Genomic DNA, 20,502 nt, shown 5'->3' on the forward strand with positions numbered 1-20,502 from the left:
ACCTATGTTTATTTGTTTACATTTCTATCACCTTTGCTAGAAGATGGACTCCTTCAGGGCAGGAACCATGCCTGATGGTTCGTTTCTATAGCCCAAATACCGAAAATAGGTATACAACAGGCATTCATACGTTTGCGGAACTTACACATGTGCATGGAACTTATGCATGAAGAACTAAGGATAATAAAGTCTCAATATATTGATTCATATTGTGATCATTTAGTAACATATCATTTTTATGTATTAAAAATACAACATCAGATCTAAAAGTTGAATCGTTGAAGTCTGAACTGACCATGTTTCAAACCACAGACATTAGCTATCATAAAACAGGCATGAATTTACTATCATCTTTCAAAGCAATAATGATTATGATAGACAAAATTTACCTACAACCACTCAAGTTACACTGCATGTGTGCAGAAGAGAGTTAATAATATAGCAGATCTTAGACTGCTATCCTTAGAAAACTGTTCCCAAGTTCTTTTGGGAACTCAGATGTCAAGAGGGTATCCACAATTCCCTGATAAGAATGCCTCACTGTGTCTAAACTGTTTAAAAAAAAAAAAATGTGGTGCACAGTGAATTACTGCTTTTCCTTTTGGAGTCTAGAATTCTGGTAGGTGTTTGGCAGAGGATGCCTATGTGACCAGCTGCCATAAAAACCAGGCATTGAAAATCTAAAGAGCTGGGACTTCCTTGGTGGTCCAGTGGCTAAGACTCTGTGCTGCCAATGGAGAGGGCACAGGTTCGATCCCTGGTCAGGGAACTAGATCCCACATGCTGCAACTAAGACCCAGCGCAGCCAAATAAATAATTAAAATTTAAAAAAAAAAGGAAGAAAATCTAAAGAGCTTCCCTGGTATACAATAGTTCACACATGTTGTCACAACTCAGTGCTAGAAAAATTAAGGGCATCCAGTGTGATTCCACCGGGAGCTTGAACCAAGTTTCCTCAGTCTCTGAACCATTCTGCAAAACCCTTCCTTTTTTGCAGAAGGAAATTTATAGCTCTGAGTTGGACTCTATACTTGGTCTTGAGAGTCCTCCCAACAAATCACCAAACCTACAAGTGGTGTTGAAGACCCTGACACAAACATGCTACATCAGACAGTGGCAACATTATTTTGGGATAAGGAACATCATTAAAGATTTAACACATTTCCATAAAAAGTAATGACAAAAGAAATTTAAGAGAAATCATCAAGATTTTTACTTTGGACTGTGTTTTCCAATAATTACTTCTATCCCATGGTTATTATAGGCTTCCCTCATGGGATAAGGAAGCAAAAGATTATTAATTATGAGAAATTCAATCGTACTTTAAGTTATGAACCAGATCTCAAGCCTCCAAAGTAATGGCATTATTCTTAAGAAATCTCATTTCCATCTCACCCTACCCTCCAAAAGTTCATAGAAAAGCCCAAAAGACATACCTCTAGAACAACATTCTGGCACTCAAGATTACATTTTAAAAGAAAAATTCCTGATGCTTTTGTTTCTGTTTACATAAATAGGATTAGGATTAAGTCAGAAAGCATCAACACTTCTCCCTTTTTTCTCCTATAATGATGTGGTGCTCATAATAATAATGGAGAAAACAAACTATTATTCATTCCTCTGAAGAAATAAAATTTGGAGATAGTATATATTCAAAAATTATTTAGCTGCTTCCTGCATTGTATATTTCCATTTACATATAAGCATTTACAAGAATTCTTAGATCTTCATTCCCTTAGAATAGGCATATTTTATATAATACATAAGATAACATTCTAAATAAATTACTTTTTAAATTAAAATGGTTAGATTAAGATCTTTAGAGACAATACACAATGCTCACTTTTACTTATCATAGGAAAATGTATTTGACATAACAAGTTCCATGGTAATTTCACTTTGACATAATTCTGCTAAAATTCAACATTCGAAAAACAAAGATCATGGCTTCTGGTCCCATCACTTCATGGCAAATAAATGGGAAAACAATGGAAACAATGACAGGCTTCTTGGGCTCCAACATTACTGCAGATGGTGACTGCAGCCATGAAATTAAAAGACGCTTGCCCCTTGGAAGAAAAGCTATGACAAACCTAGGCAGCATATTGAAAAGCAGAGACATTAGTTTGCCAACAAAGGTCTGTCTAGTCAAAACCACGGTTTTTCCAGTAGTCAAGTATGGATGTGAGAGCTGGACCATAAAGAAGGAATGCCAAAGAACTGATGCTTTTGAGCTGTGGTGCTGACAAGACTCTTGAGAGTCCCTTGGACTGCAAGGAGATCAAGCCAGTCAATCCTAAAGGAAATCAGTCCTGAATAAGCATTAGAAGGACTGATGCTGAATCTCCAATACTTTGCCCACCTAATGTGAAGAGACGATTCTGGAAAAGTCTCTGATGCTGGGAAACATTGTGGGCAGGAGGAGAAGGGGATGACAGAGGATAAGATGGTTGGATGACATCATTGACTCAATGGACACGAGTCTGAGCAAACTCCGGGAGATGGTGAAGGTCATGGAAGCCTGGCGTCCTGCAGTCCATGGGGTCATAGAGTCAGACATGACTGAGCGACCGAGCAACAATGCCAAATACAGGCATAAATTAAAAGACGTTTGCTCCTTGGAAGAAAAGCTTTGACAGACAGCGTATTAAAAAGCAGAGACGTCACTTTGGCGATAAAGGTCCCTATAGCCAAAGCTACAGTTTTCCAGTAGTTACGTATGGATGTGAGAGCTGGACCATAAAAGAAAGCTAAGTTCTGAAGAACTGATGATTTCAAATTGTGGTGCTGGAGAAGATTCTTGAGAGCTCTTGTGACCCCTGTAGTTCACTGGGTCACAAAGAGTCAGACAGACGACTGAACAACAAATATGCAGACATGTAAGAAAAGGCACAGCGAAGTTTCTTTCCAGAGATATGACTTTAACTACTCTCCTTTTCCCAACTACTATCCTGAAATTAAGCATAAGGCCAACCATATTGTTCAGTGGAAAGCCACTGCTTACATAAATTTTAAAATTACTACTATTGAATTTATAAAGCCATACTGTAAGACATCAAAGCACAGGAAACAAGCCAAGTTGAACACAGTAAGTAAAAACAACAGCCATAAATCTAAAACTTCATTCATTCACTTATTCAATCAACGTGAAAGAACTTTCACTGGGGACAGAAAAATGTTGTCCTTGCACTCCACCAGCAACACGGGAGGTGTGCTACAGGTGTTATCACAGAAGCCAGTAAGATAGATTTGGGGTCACAAAAGAGGAAGTAGTCAGTTTTAGAGGTTCTGAAGGATATGATAGGAGAAGGAGGATATGATAGGAGAAGGAAATCTTCCTGGCAGGCAATGAGGAACCATTAAAGGGTTAAAAGAAAGGGCACTGGAAAGATGAAATTTCTGTTTTACATTTGTCTTGTAAAGTAGAGAAACAATGGGAGGAATGAGACAAAATCTGACTTTGAATCTTGCCTCCGTTGTTTATTTATACCTGGGTGAGCGACCCTGGTCCCTCACTTCCTATCTATAAATGAAGATATTACCTACTCCATAGGGTTGTTTTAAGGATTAAATGAGACAGTGCAATAATCATGTAAAAGGTTTCACACACTAGCACAAAGCATACATTCAGAGTCCAGTCACATTTGGAGGTCATATATAAATACAAAACAATGTTAGTTAGGTTGCAAAATTTGTTTCTTCATGTGATGAAGTTCTTGACTAATTTTAGATATTTGAGAGGAGATAGTAAAATTTACTTTCTAGCTTTCATTCTCTCATTCTTTTTAATCGAAACTCTACATCCAGCCATGCTACCACTTTACAAATCCCATTTCAATAAGTGTCATGTCACAAAAATCAAAGAGTCCCAAACATTACTCATATCAGTCAAATATCACAACAAAATGGTAACATCAGGCCTTGAGAGTCTGGTGCAAAGACTTCACAATTTTCTTTGCCATTTTTATTGGAAAAAAAATTCCCTTTCATACTTTTATTTTGCCACTGTAAAGTTCAACTAATGAGAAACTTTATTTAAACAGCTAATGCAAACTTTATTTATAAGAAGCTCAAACTAGTTGTATCATGCCACACATTCATTAGAATACAGTGACCCTTCAGGGCTACAAGGAGAAGAGCTCACAAATTCAAAGGAGACCCTAAATCAACACCTATCTGAAAAGCTCCACAGTATCCACATCAGATTTACTTATAAAGATACATAATATCTGCTTTAAACTACCAGGCAAAGGTTGGCAGTCAGGGTACTGACCCAGAACTACTAGATGTCAAAAATGTATTACAGTATGAAAATTTCTGTTATTTGTTCTTCAAATTTTACATTTTAGCAAATTCTTTGCCATCTTTCATATCCTGGAGGTAAATTTTATGTTTGAGATTTGGATCTGTGGCTTAAGAGACCTACAAGAGGACAAATGTTTTGCATCATTAAGCAGACTACTCTGAAGAGAACAGAATAAAAAGAACTGGCTATAAACCTCTTACATATTTTGAGGTGAATATATTTTATTCCTCTTTCTTACAAAAATAACAAATATAATTTTCTAAGCAGACAGAATAAAAAGAACATAGAGCTTTGGATGGCTTGGTGGCAGTTTTCTCCGTCATCTTCAAACTGAACATTCAAAGTATTTAGATCTTTAAGTGCTTGCTGCAGTAATAGAGTTAATTATGCTCTCTTCAGGGCCTGCAATTTATAATTAAAGCCAAATAGAGATCTTAACATTTCATGTGTAAGTCTTTCAGTTTTCAGAATGGAAGATTAAAGTGCTTAAACATCTACAAGACACAGCACAACTTTGATTTAGAAATCTAACGCCTGACATACAAGAAAATTTTTTTATGATTCCCTCAGTCCCAAAAATGTATATGAAGCATTTTTGCCCACTCTTTTCTTGGTGGTGGTGCTCAAGTCACTAAGTCTTGTCCGAATCTTGCAACCTAAGGGTCTGTAGCCTGCCAGGCTCCTCTGTCCATGGGATTCTCCAGTCAGGAATACTGGAGTGGATTGCCAATTCCTTCTCCAGAGGATCTTCCCAACCAAGGAATGAAACCTGGGTCTCCTGCACTGCAGGCAGGTTCTTTACCAACTGAGCTACAAGGTTGATTTTATTGATTTTTAAATATGGCATTCTTTTATCCATTTAGTATTTGCAAATTAAAGTTACTGTCTTTTCTCCCTTAAAGAACTAAATGATCTTCAAATTTAAAGAGAAATAAAAGACTACTAAAGGAGAAATTTTTTTATTTTTAAAATTTATCACCCATATAGACCAAAGCCAGGAATTTCAAACCCTACTACAGTTAGGTGAGGGGAGTGGGGAAGGGTATAATGGAGATAGTAACTTGAACTCCAATACATTCCAAATAATGAAATCTTCTTCCATACTTATACTTCATTAATTACAGATGACATGTAAAAAAGTAGTTTACACAGCACTATAATCATGCTACTTTTATAGCTCCAATTTGCTGCCATCCTGAAAGACAATGCTGTGAAAGTGCTGCACTCAATATGCCAGCAAATTTGGAAAACTCAGCAGTGGCCACAGGACTGGAAAAGGTCAGTTTTCATTCCAATCCCAAAGAAAGGCAATGCCAAAGAATGCTCAAACTACTGCACAGTTGCACTCATCTCACATGCTAGTAAAGTAATGCTCAAAATTCTCCAAGCCAGGCTTCAGCAGTACGTGAACCATGAACTTCCAGATGTTCAAGCTGGTTTTAGAAAAGGCAGAGGAACTAGAGATCAAATTGCCACCATCCGCTGGATCATGGAAAAAGCAAGAGAGTTCCAGAAAAACATCTATTTCTGCTTTATTGACTAAGCCAAAGCCTTTGACTGTGTGGATCACAATTAACTGTGGAAAATCTGAAAGAGATGGGAATACCAGACCACCTGACCTGCCTCTTGAGAAACCTGTGTGCAGGTCAGGAAGCAACAGTTAGAACTGGACATGGAACAACAGACTGGTTCCAAATAGAAAAAGGGGTACATCAAGGCTGTATATTGTCACCTTGCTAATTTAACTTATATGCAGAGTACATCATGAGAAACACTGGGCTGGAAGAAGCACAAGCTGGAATTAAGATTGCCGGGAGAAATATCAATAACCTCAGATATGCAGATGACACCACCCTTATGGCAGAAAGTGAAGAGGAACTCAAAAGCCTCTTGATGAAAGTGAAAGAGGAGAGTGAAAAAGTTGGCTTAAAGCTCAACATTCAGAAAACTAAGATCATGGCATCTGGTCCCATCACTTCATGGCAGATAGATGGGGAAATAGTATAAACAGGGTCAGACTTTATTTTGGGGGGCTCCAAAATCACTGCAGATGGTGATTGCAGCCATGAAATTAAAAGACGCTTATTCCTTGGAAGAAAAGTTATGACCAACCTAGATAGCATATTCAAAAGCAGAGACATTACTTTGCCAACAAAGGTCCGTCTAGTCAAGGCTATGGTTTTTCCAGTGGTCATGTATGGATGTGAGAGTTGGATTGTGAAGAAAGCTGAGTACCAAAGAATTGATGCTTTTGAATGGTGGGGTAGGAGAAGACTCTTGAGAGTCCTTTCGACCTCAAGAAGATCCAACCAGTCCATTCTAAAGGAGATCAGTCCTAGGTGTTCTTTGGAAGGAATGATGCTAAAGCTGAAACTCCAGTACTTTGGCCACCTCATGCGAAGAGTTGACTCATTGGAAAAGACTCTGATGCTGGGAGGGTTTGGGGGCAGGAGGAGGAGATGACAGAGGATGAGATGGCTGGATGGCATCACTGACTCGATCGATGTGAGTTTGAGTGAACTCCAGGAGCTGGTGATGGACAGGGAGGCCTGGCGTGCTGCAATTCATGGGGTCACAAAGGGTAGGACACGACTGAGCGACGGAACTGAACTGAACTGAGAGCAGTATTCCTGAAAGGTGCCTTTTCCTCAATTATTTCAACGTCCATTGGGCCAAAACCATGTAACTTATAGCCCAATATCAGCTTCATTAAATATCCTTTCTTACTAATTATCATAAAGCTACTATCTAGCCACTTACAGTAAAAAAAAAAAAAAAAAAGATTTCTGATTCAGTTCTTTAAATCTATAAAGAAACTGAGGCACAGGGAAGATGAAGGACTGGCCAAGTCTGCCTAGAAAGTGTATATATACATGACTTTCTTATGAACTATTTTCACCTCACTTCTTGTTACTACTTAATACACTTATAAATTCTAACAACAGGGTTTAGAAGCCTAAAACTATTTAGAGCAAAGCAACTATAACAAAAACAAAACTATTCTAACTTGACCTCAGATCAGAGAATACCCCTAGAGTTTAGCAAAAACTAGGGAGATGCTAAGTAGGAACAGGATTTCTGCTATTAAAATAATCTCAGCTTTCAGACATCCATTTATTTAAATATGTGTTGAGTGCCCAATCTATGCCAGGCCCCGCGATAGGTAGTGAATACAACTAGCTCTCATGTCCATAGCAACAGAGTAAAGCTACTCTTGGAGCTCTTCAATACATATTTCATGCTGGGAGTGGTTTCCTTTTTTCCTTCAATATTATTTGTGACATTCAATTTAACTTGATTTTACTGAAGATGTTTCAGTCTTTTTCTGTGAGTGGGGGTAAGTATTAGGATAAACATTTGCCTGACAAATGCAATTATTCAATGTAGTGATATACCAAATTTTTATGCAGTGATAGGCAAATTTTTATGCAGACAGTAGAACATAAAAATGTAATAAACCTGTAAATAGTTACCTTGAGGAGGCAGGGAAGACACCTGCCATTTCATGAATCAAAATCTAAACTAATCACCTAGAGACATAAAAATAAAAGTTATACACCTATAAGATTTGTATAGCAAATACTGAAGTTCAGTCACACTTAAAATGTGAAACTGACTGCTGACTGAAAGAAGGCAAACAACAAACCAGATGATATAAAACAAAAATGGTTTTTTTCCCTCCCTCTAAGCATGCACATGCTTAGAAGGGAAAATTCCAGCTGCTTCAACTGACCAGCTTCCAAGTAACCAACATGTGGTGCTTTGATCTGACCACTATTATCTATTCAAGCAAAAACAAAATACACAAATAACCTGGACAAGCACAAAGTTAGACATAATTTGAGAGTTTGCACAATTAAAAAATGACTACTCCTGCATTCTTTCCCAACTTGTATTTGTATATGGTCAGTCTGCTGTAATATTTGTTAACTCAGTTTTGAATATTTATTACCAGGCAAATTTTAACAAGGTTTTATAGATCATACTTTAAAGATACCTCCCCCTACCTACAAATAAATTACCAGAATATTCTGAACAGGTCCTACTATGAAAGAATGTGATGGAAAGGAGATACTGTATTCCTCAGATCTTTTTACAAGTGAAAAAATTCTTTCAGGGAAAAAAGTGTTTAAGCCCTATGCTGCTGCTGTTCAGTCGCTTCAGTTGTGTCTGGCTCTGTGCAACCCTTTGTACTATAGCCTGCTAGGACCCTCTGTCCATGGGGTTCTCTAGGCAAGGGGTTCTCAATGCACTAGAGTGCATTGCCAGGCCCTCCTCCAGGGGATCTTCCCAAACCCCGGTTTTCTACATTGCAGGCAGATTCTTCGCCACTGAGCCACCAGGGAAGCCCCAGTTTAAGCCCTATAACCGTACCTAGTTCAACATCCAAAGCCACAGGAAACATCCCTATAAGACAGCACCACATGGGCACAAAAAGGAGGATTACAAAAATAATGACTAGTCTACACTTTGAAAGTCCCTAATCTAGTGGGAAAGACATAAACAACTGTAACAAAACGTTAATAACAGAGATCTAAACACCTGTTACAACGATGCAGAGTCCTAGAGAAATCAAAGGACGCTTGAAAAACAAAACAATAAGAGAATGACACTCAGGGCAAACAACGCTATGTGAAGATGGAATCAGGAAGGCAAGTTTGGAAAGGGCAAGCAATTTGATACAGTTTGATGACTGGGGGAGGATGACAGTGAAGGATATGAAACCAGTAAATTAGCCGGAGGCCAGAACAGTGAGGGATTTATATGTCATGCTCATGCTATGTCACTTCAGTTGTGTCCGACTCTTTGTGACCCTAAGGACTGTACCCCGCCAGGCTCCCCTGTCCATGGCATTCTGCAGGCAAGAATACTGGAGGAGGTTGCCATGCCCTCCTTCCAGGGGATCTTCCCGACCCAGGGATCAAACCTGCGCGGGGTTCTTTACCACTAGCGCCACCTGGGAAGCCCAGGCTCAGGGTAGGGCCTAGAATTTTTCCTCGGCATAGAGACGTTGCAGACATTGAAGCAGGAGTGTGACATGTAATCTGTCAAGAGCGTAGAAGAGAAACAGTCAAAGAAGCACTTCAGGAAGATATTAAATAAACTATTAAAGTTTATTTATTAAATAAATAATAAAATATTAAACACTATTAAAATAAACTATAAAATTATTAAACAAACTATTAATAAAACATTAAAAATTAACTAATTAAAGTTTATTTTTAGTCTTAGTGAAAGAAAGTTATTAGCAGAAGGGATAGACTCAAGAATTATACTGAAAACACAAAACACATATTTGTGATTTGAATCATGGGCACATTTACATACTTGAAATGCTGTGAGGGTAGATGATATCGTCCCACCCAAATGTAAAAATAAACATGTTAATTAAGGCCCAGGATTAAGTTTATTTTATAGCTCTTTATCTTAGCAGTTTATTGCTCTTCTGTATAATGTTTAAAAGTATGTTATCAAATACTTACTGAGTTTCTATTACCTAAGTAGCAGTTACAATACTAACTATACCCAGGAGGCTATGGTTTACAGATATTTGGTTTTAAAAAAACTTAATTGCATTTTTTAAATCTAGTCCATGGGATCGCAAAGAGTCAGACACGACTGAGCAAACTCACTTTCACTGAGACAAAACGGGGACCATAATTGGGAAACAATGATATAAAAAAATACAACTCATAGGCAACCTTTGAATAATTATTTTCTTAAGAATTACTTTTGCTCATTCTCACACACAGAAACTGCACATGTGCAACAATGACATAATTTGCATGAAGATAACTGAATACCATTCATTAGTGATGACTGAAACTTTATTGTGACTTCAGCTGAAAGAATTAACAAGGTGGCAAAAATATAAATATCTTGACAAAAATATAAATATACTGACAAGTATATGTGGAATCTAGAAAGATGGCACTGGTGAATTTATTTTCAGGGCAGCAATGGAAAAACAGACGTAGAGAACGGACCTACGGACACAGGAGAAGGTCCAGCTCCTCCTTTCTCACTCCTCCCCCAAAGCTATGAGAACAGCGTGGCAGACTAGGAACTGTGATAACTGCCTGAAGCAAGAACAGCTAAACAAGGTGAGTTGTGACAGCATCAAGGTGCATTTATTTACTATTTTAATGAACCTTTGGGTATGTGGGGAAAATGAGCCAGGCCTCCAAAAACAGTATGGATTCTAATCCTCTGACCAAGAGATTATGACCCTCACTTGGAAAGTGGGGTGTTTGCCTTTAAGATTTACTCTTTGCGATCACTTCACAGAATCTCATTTTCCCCTTAACAAAAATACTGAGATGTACATTCCTTATGTTTACACACCATGTTTCTTTTTTCAATTTGTATTTTTTCATAAATTAGGAGGGGTTAAAAGAGTGGAGACTTGTTTGGAACTTGAATTCTAATTACTCTTTGTGGTGGACAGTGAAAATTACCATTTCGGTTTGCTCAAGCTCCCTATACCTTTCCTTCGAGGAATGGAATCCATGGCATAGGAGTGGCCAGTCATCTTTTAGGAGTATTAACCAGTCCAAAAGGGCCAGGTTCCTCCAATAAGCCTGAATGTAAATAACTATGGGAAGACAGGAAATCTCTCTGTCCTCTGGGGTGTCAAACAGGCTAAGTCAGTAGTCATATTTTCCCTCTCTTGTACAACAAACCTATCTATAGCAGAAAAAAATGATATCACATTACAAAGAGAAACTGGGTCTCTTCATTCAGTCATTCACTTAACATTTAGTAAACAGCTGCTGTGTGCTAAGTGTTGTGATGGGCACTGGAGGCAGAAAAACAAAGCAGTATGGTGACTGTATCTTGTGTATCAAAAATCAAGACATTCATTACCTGTTGAAAGATGTTTATGTAACTTCTGGATGTGAGATGTCATCTTAGAGACAGATTTTTTTAAATTGAAAAACATGCTAACTTCTAATACATTTGGATAGTTAAAGACGAAAAAAAAAAAACACTAAGATATCCAAAGTTGGAAGTATAATCGAAAAAGGTAAAATTCACATTTGCTGTAATTCTAAGGAATCAACTGGCCCTTACATCTTCAAGTTACAGTTTTTCAACACCATGCAAAATGTGAGAATAAAAAAAGACTAGTGAAGTAAGAAAGTAATGCCCTAAGGCATCACTACAAACAAAGCTAGTGGAGGTGATGGAATTCCAGTTGAGCTATTTCAAATCCTAAAAGATGCTGCTGTAAAAGTGCTGCACTCAATATGCCAGCGAATTTGGAAAACTCAGCAGTGGCCACAGGACTGGAAAAAGTGTTTTTATTCTAATCCCAAAGAAAGGCAATGTCAAAGAATGTTCAAACTACCGCACAATTGCACTCATCTCACATGCTAGTAAAGTAATGCTCAAAATTCTCCAAGCCAGGCTTCAACAGTACATGAACTGTGAAGATATTCAAGCTGGACTGAGAAAAGGCAGAGAAACCACAGATCAAATTGCCAACACCCACTGATCAACGAAAAACCAAGAGAGTTCCAGAAAAACATCTATTTCTGCTTTATTGAATATGCCAACGCCTTTGACTGTGTGGATCACAATAAACTGTGGAAAATTCTGAAAGAGATGGGAATATCAGACCACCTGACCTGCCTCCTAAGAAATCTGTATACAGGTCAAGAAGTCACAGTTAAAACCAGACATGGAACAACAAGCTGGTTTCTAATTGGGAAAGAAGTACATCAAGGTTGTATACTGCCAGCCTGCTTATTTAACTTATATGCAGAGTACATCATGTGAAATGTCGGGCTGGAAGAAGCACAAGCTGGAATCAAGATTGCTGGGAGAAGTATCAATAACTTCAGATACGCAGACAACACCACCCTTATGGCTAAAGAGACTCTTGATGAAAGTCAAAGAGGAGAGTGAAAAAGCTCGCTTAAAACTCAACATTCAAAAAACTCAGATTATGGCATCTGGTTCTATCACTTCATGGCAAACAGATGGGGAAACAATGGAAAAAGTGACAGACTTAATTTTTTTAGGCTCCAAAATCACTGCAGATGGTGACTGCAGCCATGAAACTAAAAGATGCTTGCTTCTAGGAAGAAAAGCTATGACCAACATAGACAGCATATTAAAAAGCAGAGACATTACTTTGCCGACAAATGTTTATCTAGTCAATGCTATGGTTTTTCCAGTAGTCATGTAAGGATATAAGAGTTGGACAACAAAGAAAGCTGAGTGCTGAAGAATTGATGGTTTTGAACTGTGGTATTGGAGAAGACTCTTGAGAGTCCCTTGGACTGCAAGGAGATCAAACCAGTCAATCTTAAAGGAAATCAGTCCTAAATATTCACTGGAAGGACTGATACTGAAGCTGAAACTCTAATACTTCGGCCACCTGATGCAAAGAACTGTCTCATTGGAAAAGATCTTGGTGCTGGGAAAGACTGCAGGCAGGAGGAGAAGGGGACAACAGAAGATGAGATAACAGACAGGAGTTTGAGCAAGCTCCAGGAGTTGGTGAGGGATAGGGAAGCCTGGTGTGCTTCAGTTCATGGGGTCACAGAGAGTCAGACACGACTGAGCAACTGAACTGAAGTAAGAAAATAAAAATGTTATCCCCTCACAAGTAGGATTGGGGATACCATAAAATATGATGGAAATGCTTAGATGCTAGCTAAATACCCATATGCTGCTTGTTTCCCCATATGTACAACAGGAACAATAATAGTAGCTACCTCAAGGGTTATTTGAAAATGAAAGAATATATGAAAAACACGTGAATAGCTTGCATATTGTAAATAATAAGCAGTTTTGTAGCCCTAAGGCTTACTGCCATTACAACAAAACAACAAAATTGAGGGTCCAAGCATTTTCTGAAAGAATTCAAATAGCAAACACTGGAAAGCAATCTTCATCCATTATCACAAAAGACTATGAAGTCTTTGAGATTTAAATGAAAAAAGAGCTTTTAATCACTGCCCCCCTTTCAATGCACCTCTTTGCTTTTCTAATACCCTAAACACTTCTGCTTTATAAAGGTTAAGGATACTAAAGTATATTCAAATTCTAAAGTATTTGTTCCCTGTGATTCAAAGTGGACTCAAAGTATATAGGGTCTTTCCTGATTTTCTAGTTCCATTCCCTCTACCTTCAAAACATGTCTGAAACCTGGCCCCTTGCTCACTACTCCCATTACTATCTCGCTAAAAGAGACACCACCATCTCCTGACTCCCTCAGGAGTGCAGTAGTCCCTGCTCTTATTTCCTAGAGTCAGTTTCCCACTACAGAAGCCAGACTGAGTTCTCCCACATCCAAATGAGGACAGCCTCCAATGCTCACAACCTTCCAGTCACTTTCCATCACAACCAGATTAAGAGCCAGTCTCTTTACATGAGCAACTATGTCCAAGTCACCTACTCCCAGCCTCCTTCTCCCTTCGCTACACTACAGTCACTGTGGTCTTCCGGGTCCTAGAACACACCAAGCCAATCTGGCCTCAGGGCCTTCTGACTTTTGTCTGGCTGAAATGGCCTTTTTTCATATTCCCACCTGGCCAGTTTCCTGATTTCACTTAGAGCTTTTGTCAAATTCACCTCCTCAGAGAAAAACCTTTCCTGACTACCTCATCGTATATAGTCACCTCTCCTTCCTTCACCTTCCCTGAATCTTTTTATCCCTTTTCTCCATTGTAGTTATGTGATCTGAACTATATATGTGTTTATTTTAACAGGGACCTCGTATGTCTTATCATTGTAGGCCCTATAACAATGTCTGATACAAAACAGGTGCTCAATATATATTTGTTGAATAAGTAAAAGCTTCTTACAAACATCAATTAATACACCCTATATAAGCTGACTGAAGCAGACAATATAAAATCTATTGCTGAACCCCTGTCTTGCTAAGGTGAAGCAGATACTAATAAAATACATTAAAAAAAAAAAAAGATAAATGCTAAGAGGTTAGCCATGGTCTCTGCTGGCATCTAATATTACCTCTATAGTGGCGTCTCTGGAGAAGGAAATGGCAACTCACTCCAGTACTCTTGCCTGGAAAATCCCATGGATGGAGGAGCCTGGTAGGCTACAGTCCATGGAGTCGGAAGAGTCAGACACAACTGAGTGACTTCACTTTCACGCACTGGAGAAGGAAATGGCAACCCACTCCAGTATTCTTGCCTGGAAAATCCTAGGGACAACAGAGCCTGGTGGGCTGTCGTCTATGGGGTCGCACAGAGTCGGACGCGACTGAAGCAACTTAGCCACAGCAGCATAGTGGAGTCTCAAATTTAGATCTTGAATCTTGATTCCTTCCTTGAGTTCTAGTCTCACATCTAATTGCCTGGTAATGAACCCACCTTCTTCTTCTTTTTATTCCTTATTGCCTTATTATCACTGCCCCGAAACATGTTAACCCTTTAGTATGCATTCTATGTTGTTAAAAGCTAATAGTATATCATATGAATATATACATGTGTAGGTACACATACTTCTACATAAACCCACATAAAGGTGTTCTGGTCATTGTTCCACAACAGAATAGGATATATTAACATATACTTCTATATATATTTCTTTCCTCATTCAATACTACATCAGTGAAAGCCCTGCCAAGTTGGCTCATATAATGCTGTTTTCGATGGCAACACAATGTTCCATATTGTGATATACTATAACTTATTTACTCACTCCACTATTAATAGAAATGATTTTGTTTTTAAGTTTTGATATTATAAACAGTGCTGAAATATACATCCTTGTACACACCAGTGCTTTAATTATTAGGAGCAGATTCCCTTAAGTGAAATCATTAGGGCATAATATGTCTATTTTCAATAGTTATTGCCAGATTACTTTCCAAAAAAGGCAATAACAACTCATATTTCCATCAGCAGTATTCAAATAACTTCTCACATCCTCATCCCAAGTAACATGTGTTTTTGATCATTTTCATTTTTGCCAATCTTATGGATGTAAAGTGATAGTTCACATTTCATTGACTGTAAGTCTGACCATCCTTTGAAATATTATTGACCATCTGAATTTGCTCCCCTGAAATTCCCTACTCATATCCTTTGCCCACTTTTCTATTTGGTTGTTTGCCTTCTTATCAAAATTTAAGAGCTTCCTGAATATTACAGACACAAACCCTTTCATCCGACACCTCTGTTGCAAATATTTTAGTTTTCAAATTTGCTGTAGACTATTAATTTTGATCATGTTCAGTTTTGTCATATAAATTTAAACTTTTATATAGGCAAAATTCTTTTTTTCCACCTTGTCCAGCTCCTAGATGTCCTGTTTAATAAAAAATGTCTTCCAGAGAATGATTCCTACTTAAATACCAAAGAATAAAACATGAGAAATTTTCCTTCACATAAAATATGAAAAATCTTCTTTAAGTTATACTTTAAGAACCACTCCCACTTTTTTTCTGCATCTTGTTCTTTTGACTCTCTAGTTACTATATTACAAACTCTTGACACTATAATTATGAATTTTCTGTCCATTACAGGGACTCTCCTCTGCAACACCTCTGTCAAACCATAATAATCTAACCTCTGTTGCTCATTTCCAATGATGAAATACTTATTACTTCTCTAGACCTTATCATTTCACTTCCCAGGAGTTTCTATTCATTTCATCCTGAGTCATCTATATTTTTCATATTCCTATTGAAATAACCAAACTAAGCAAATATATGAGAATGAAAATCAGTCTCAGTAATTTAACTGTGACGTTCTTAGCACCTGAAGATTATTCACTGCCTTTTCCTTTTCCATTTCCCCTTTCCTCCAAAGAACACCTTCTTTATGTCAACTATTAGAAATACAAAGATAAAGAAAATATAGCTTCTGACCTTAAGGTCATAGAAGAGTAGCAATATATATTATACCTATATATGCATATTGTGAATATATAAATAAATTATAACTAGGGAAAAAAACTACTATATAGTGAAAATGCTACTCAAGATCTATTTTAAGGAATTCTAGTGCATATATTTGGTAATAACTGGATAACTGGGATAATTGCATATTAAAGGAGTTAACCAAGCTGAAGATTGAAAAAAGATATTTACAGTTTGAGAAAATTAAAATTTAGCACTGTTTTCTTGAAAGTAGTTCAATCAGTTAAGCTCTAATTATATTGTCTTAGCTAGATAATATTCATGTCAGGCAATATAACATATTTTATATGAGATCTAAGAAGCTCCAGGCAATAGATCACATATCTCGAAAAATAATCTGGCCTAGATAAAAATTAATTTTTAAAAAAGCATCCAGCTTGCAAATTTATTTGCTCATTATGGTTCAGGTTTTCTTTGGTAATCAGTACTATCCCAAGATTAAGTAAAACTTTGAAAAACACAAACATTTCCACATTTTGAAAAAAAAATTTTTAATTAATTAATTTACTTTAATTGGAGGATAATTACTTTACAATATTGTGGTGGTTTTTGCCATACATCGACATGAATCAGCCATGGGTACACATGAGTCCCCACATCCTGAACGCCCCTCCCACTTCCCTTCTCACCCCATCCTCTTGAGAGTCCCTTGGACTGCAAGGAGATCCAACCAGTCCATTCTAAAGGAGATCAGCCCTGGGTGTTCTTTGGAAGGAATGATGCTGAGGCTGAAACTCCAGTACTTTGGCCACCTCATACAAGGAGTTGACTCATTGGAAAAGACTCTTATGTTAGGAGGGATTGGGGGCAGGAGGAGAAGGGGACAACAGAGGATGAGATGGTTGGATGGCATCACCAACTCAATGGACATGAGTTTGAGCAAGCTCCGGGAGTTGGTGGTGGACAGGGAAGCCTGGCAGGATGCAGTCCATGGGGTCCCAAAGAGTCAGATATGACTGAGTGATTGAACTGAATATAATCATAAACTTTAGCCCTCAGTATACTTCCTAATAATGTATATATCTTACCTTCATAGACTTAGGAAGTTATGAGTTCAAATATGCATTTTGAGCTAGCATTGAAAGTGTAATATCTTTAAATCCTATACCAAAATAAAATGGCATATTCTTTGTAAGTCTACAAGCTAAATATCGTGAAATCATGAATACTAAAAAAGCATGTGGGGCTTGCCCTATTAAGTTATATTTATATGAGAGCCTGGCAAGTGGGTTCTAAAAATATTTAGATCCTCAACGATTTTCTTAGTCTTTGCCTCTATTATTGTTCCTAACCACTTAGCAGTTATATTGGCTTGAATTGCTTTGCATCTCTTTAAGGTAACGGAGCACTGCCTGCAGATAATATAGTCCAAGAGATACTTTATAAGAATTAAGCCCTATGAAAACATGGAAAACTTAAAGTACTAACAACAACAAAAAGAACTATGAAGATTCTTTCCAACACAAATGCCTTGTTGTGGTTTTTATTGTTTTAATGTATGGCCTTACTTTGAGGATATATCTAAGCTAAGCTAGCATAGCAGACTAAAATCAGTTATTCTTAAAAATAACAAAAACAAGTAAACAAAATCTAGCTAGTTTAGATCATTATTAACAAACCAATTACTTTGTACCGAGTGTAAGAAAGTACTCACATTGGCTGTCATTGAAGAGCCTTTAAGTGACCAATCAAAATTCAAAAGAGAAAAGACCCCCTAACTAAAATTGATTTTGTGGACATGTTAAGTGAGTCGTCAGTGACTCAGACATAAAAATGTGAACAGTTCTTATAAATCCTTCCCTTTGAAATACTCCAGTACTAGAAAATTATTTGAGTTGTCTGCCAGGTATTTCAGAGATACTTTGATACATCATTTAACATGTATGAACTATTACTACAGACTGTAATTTTTATACACATTTTCACCTTAACCTAGTGATCAAACATAACATTACCAATGAGACAAACTGACTTCCTGACTTCTTGATGTATTCTTGCCAAAAATGTCTAATATAAAACTAATCACGAGGAAACAATTAGATGAATCCAAATTGAGGAACATTCTGCAAAACAACTAGTCTAGAACCTAAAGATATCAATGCCAAGGAAGACCACATTTACTTCCCCTCATCGAAAAAAAAAGCTTAGAAACTATTCTAATTTAAAGGATAGCAAGGAGACATGACATCAAAATAATGTGTGATCCTTGATCAGGAGTGGGTCATCCACAGACAATTTTATTGGGACATTTGAAAAAATTAAAATATGGACTTTATATTATGTAAATGTTATATCCATATTAAATTCTAGAGTTTGATAACTACATTGTGTTTATGTGGTAAAAGGAGAAAAAAGTCGCAATTTATTCTCAAATGATCAAGGGGCAAGAAGAATTTATATAATGATAAAACAAATATGGCAAAATGTATTCAATTGATAAATTCAGATAGAGAGTATACAAGTAATGATTGTCCTCTTTTTTAAATTTTGAAAATTTTTCACAATAAAAACTTGAAAAGAAAAACGAAAATTCTAGAAGTAAAAAAGACAGTGACTAAAATTAAGAACTTAGTGGACTGGATTCACAAGCAGATTCAACAGGAGAAAAAAAAATCAGTGTACTGGAAGAGAATTCAGAAAAAAGTACACAAACTAAAGCTCAGAGTGAAAAAAAGGTAGAAAATAGGACAATGAGTGTATGAGCATATGTGATGGGTTGAAAAGGTCTAAGGGATGTAACTATAGTCCCAGAGGAGAAAGATTCTAGAAGAAGCAATATATTAAGATACAACAGCTGAGAATTTCCCAAAACTAGCCTTAGACATCAAGCTATAGACTCAAGAAGCAATATGGACACCAAGAATGACTAACAATACAAAGGAAACCACACTTTTAGGCACAGTATAGTAAAAGCTGCTAAAAAGACGTGCAGAAACTTAAAGGCAGCAAAAGTATTGCCTTCAAAAGAGCAACTTAATTTCTGTCTCATCAGAAAGTAGAAGTCAGAAAACTACATAGCATATAAAGTCTATATTTTATCCGAAGTGTTATGAGAGGCCATTGGAGAGTTCCAAGCAGGGAAGTGAGACAACCTGTTAACGCCTTTAAAAGAAAGGGTTGGAAAGTCTCTGTGGAGAGGAGACTTGAAAGAGGTAAGAGCAGACACGGGGGAGATCATCAGGAGCCACTGTAATGGGCCACACTGAGTCTAACTCTAGAAGAAAAGTCCTGACTAGGGCTGCTGAGGTGGTCAAAAGGGGTCGGGCGCCAGATATCCTGAAATTAGACCCTCAGAATTTGCTGATGGATTAGATGTGGAGTGTGAGAGAAAGAAGTCAAAGACAACTCTAATTTTTGGCCTGAATAACTCAGCAAATGGAGCTGCTGTGTACAACAGGGAAAACACTTGGGAAGGAAGAAGTTGGGTAGAAAGACGTAATCAAGAGTCCTGTCTTGGGAGGGGGGTTCATGTTTGGGAACACATGTAAGAATTAAAGATTTTAAAATTTAAAAAAAAAAAATCAAAAAAAAAAAAAAAAAAGCTCAACATTCAGAAAACTTAAAAAAAAAAAAAGAGTCCTGTCTTAGCACGTGATGAGCGAGACGCCTGGAAAGCAATCAGGTAGAGATGGCAAGTTAGGAGTTTAGAAGGCTGAACTCAGAGATATAAATTTGGAAATGCTCCCAGGTATTTTTTTTTATATCTTTTATACATCATAATAAAAAATGTATAACGTAAAATTTACTATCCTGTCCATTTTTCAGTATATAGTTTAGTAATCTTAGATTGTTCATTGTTGTGAAACAGATCTCCAGAACATTTCATCTTACCAGTGTAACTCTATACCCATTAAAAAACTCCCCATTTCACCCTCCCCCAGTCCTTGCAACCGCCATTCTAGCTTGTTTCTATGAATTTGACTACTTTACACAAATCATGTAAGTGGATTCATATTGCATTTCTGTTATTGTGCCTGGCTTAGGCCACTTAGCATAACGTCCTCAATGTTCATCCATGATACAGCATGTGTCATAATTTCCTTTCTTTTTAAGGCTGAATAATATCCCCTTGTATGCATATATCACATTTTGCTAATCCATTCATCCGATGATGGATATTTGTGTTGATTCCACCTCTTGGCTATTATGAATAATGCTAATATGAATACAGGTGTGAGAATACCTCAAGATCTTACTGTCAATTATTTTGACTATATATCCAGAAATGGGATTGCTATACATTATAGTATTTCTATGTGTAATATCTTAAGGAACTGCCATAACTTTTCCACAG

The 20,502-nt window shown here is 37.2% G+C and overlaps 1 protein-coding gene and 1 non-coding gene across 3 annotated transcripts in view; one reads left to right on the forward strand and one right to left on the reverse strand.

Moving 5' to 3' along the window:
* MAGI3 (membrane associated guanylate kinase, WW and PDZ domain containing 3) overlaps window positions 1–20,502 on the reverse strand; it is a 247,806-nt gene that overhangs the window by 140,468 nt on the left and 86,836 nt on the right. The window lies entirely within an intron of this gene.
* TRNAG-GCC (transfer RNA glycine (anticodon GCC)) lies at window positions 697–769 on the forward strand. Its single transcript has one exon. It is a non-coding gene; the product is annotated as a tRNA-Gly (tRNA).

This window comes from Capricornis sumatraensis, chromosome 2 (genome assembly GCF_032405125.1).
Source record: "Capricornis sumatraensis isolate serow.1 chromosome 2, serow.2, whole genome shotgun sequence".
Taxonomy (NCBI): domain Eukaryota; kingdom Metazoa; phylum Chordata; class Mammalia; order Artiodactyla; family Bovidae; genus Capricornis; species Capricornis sumatraensis.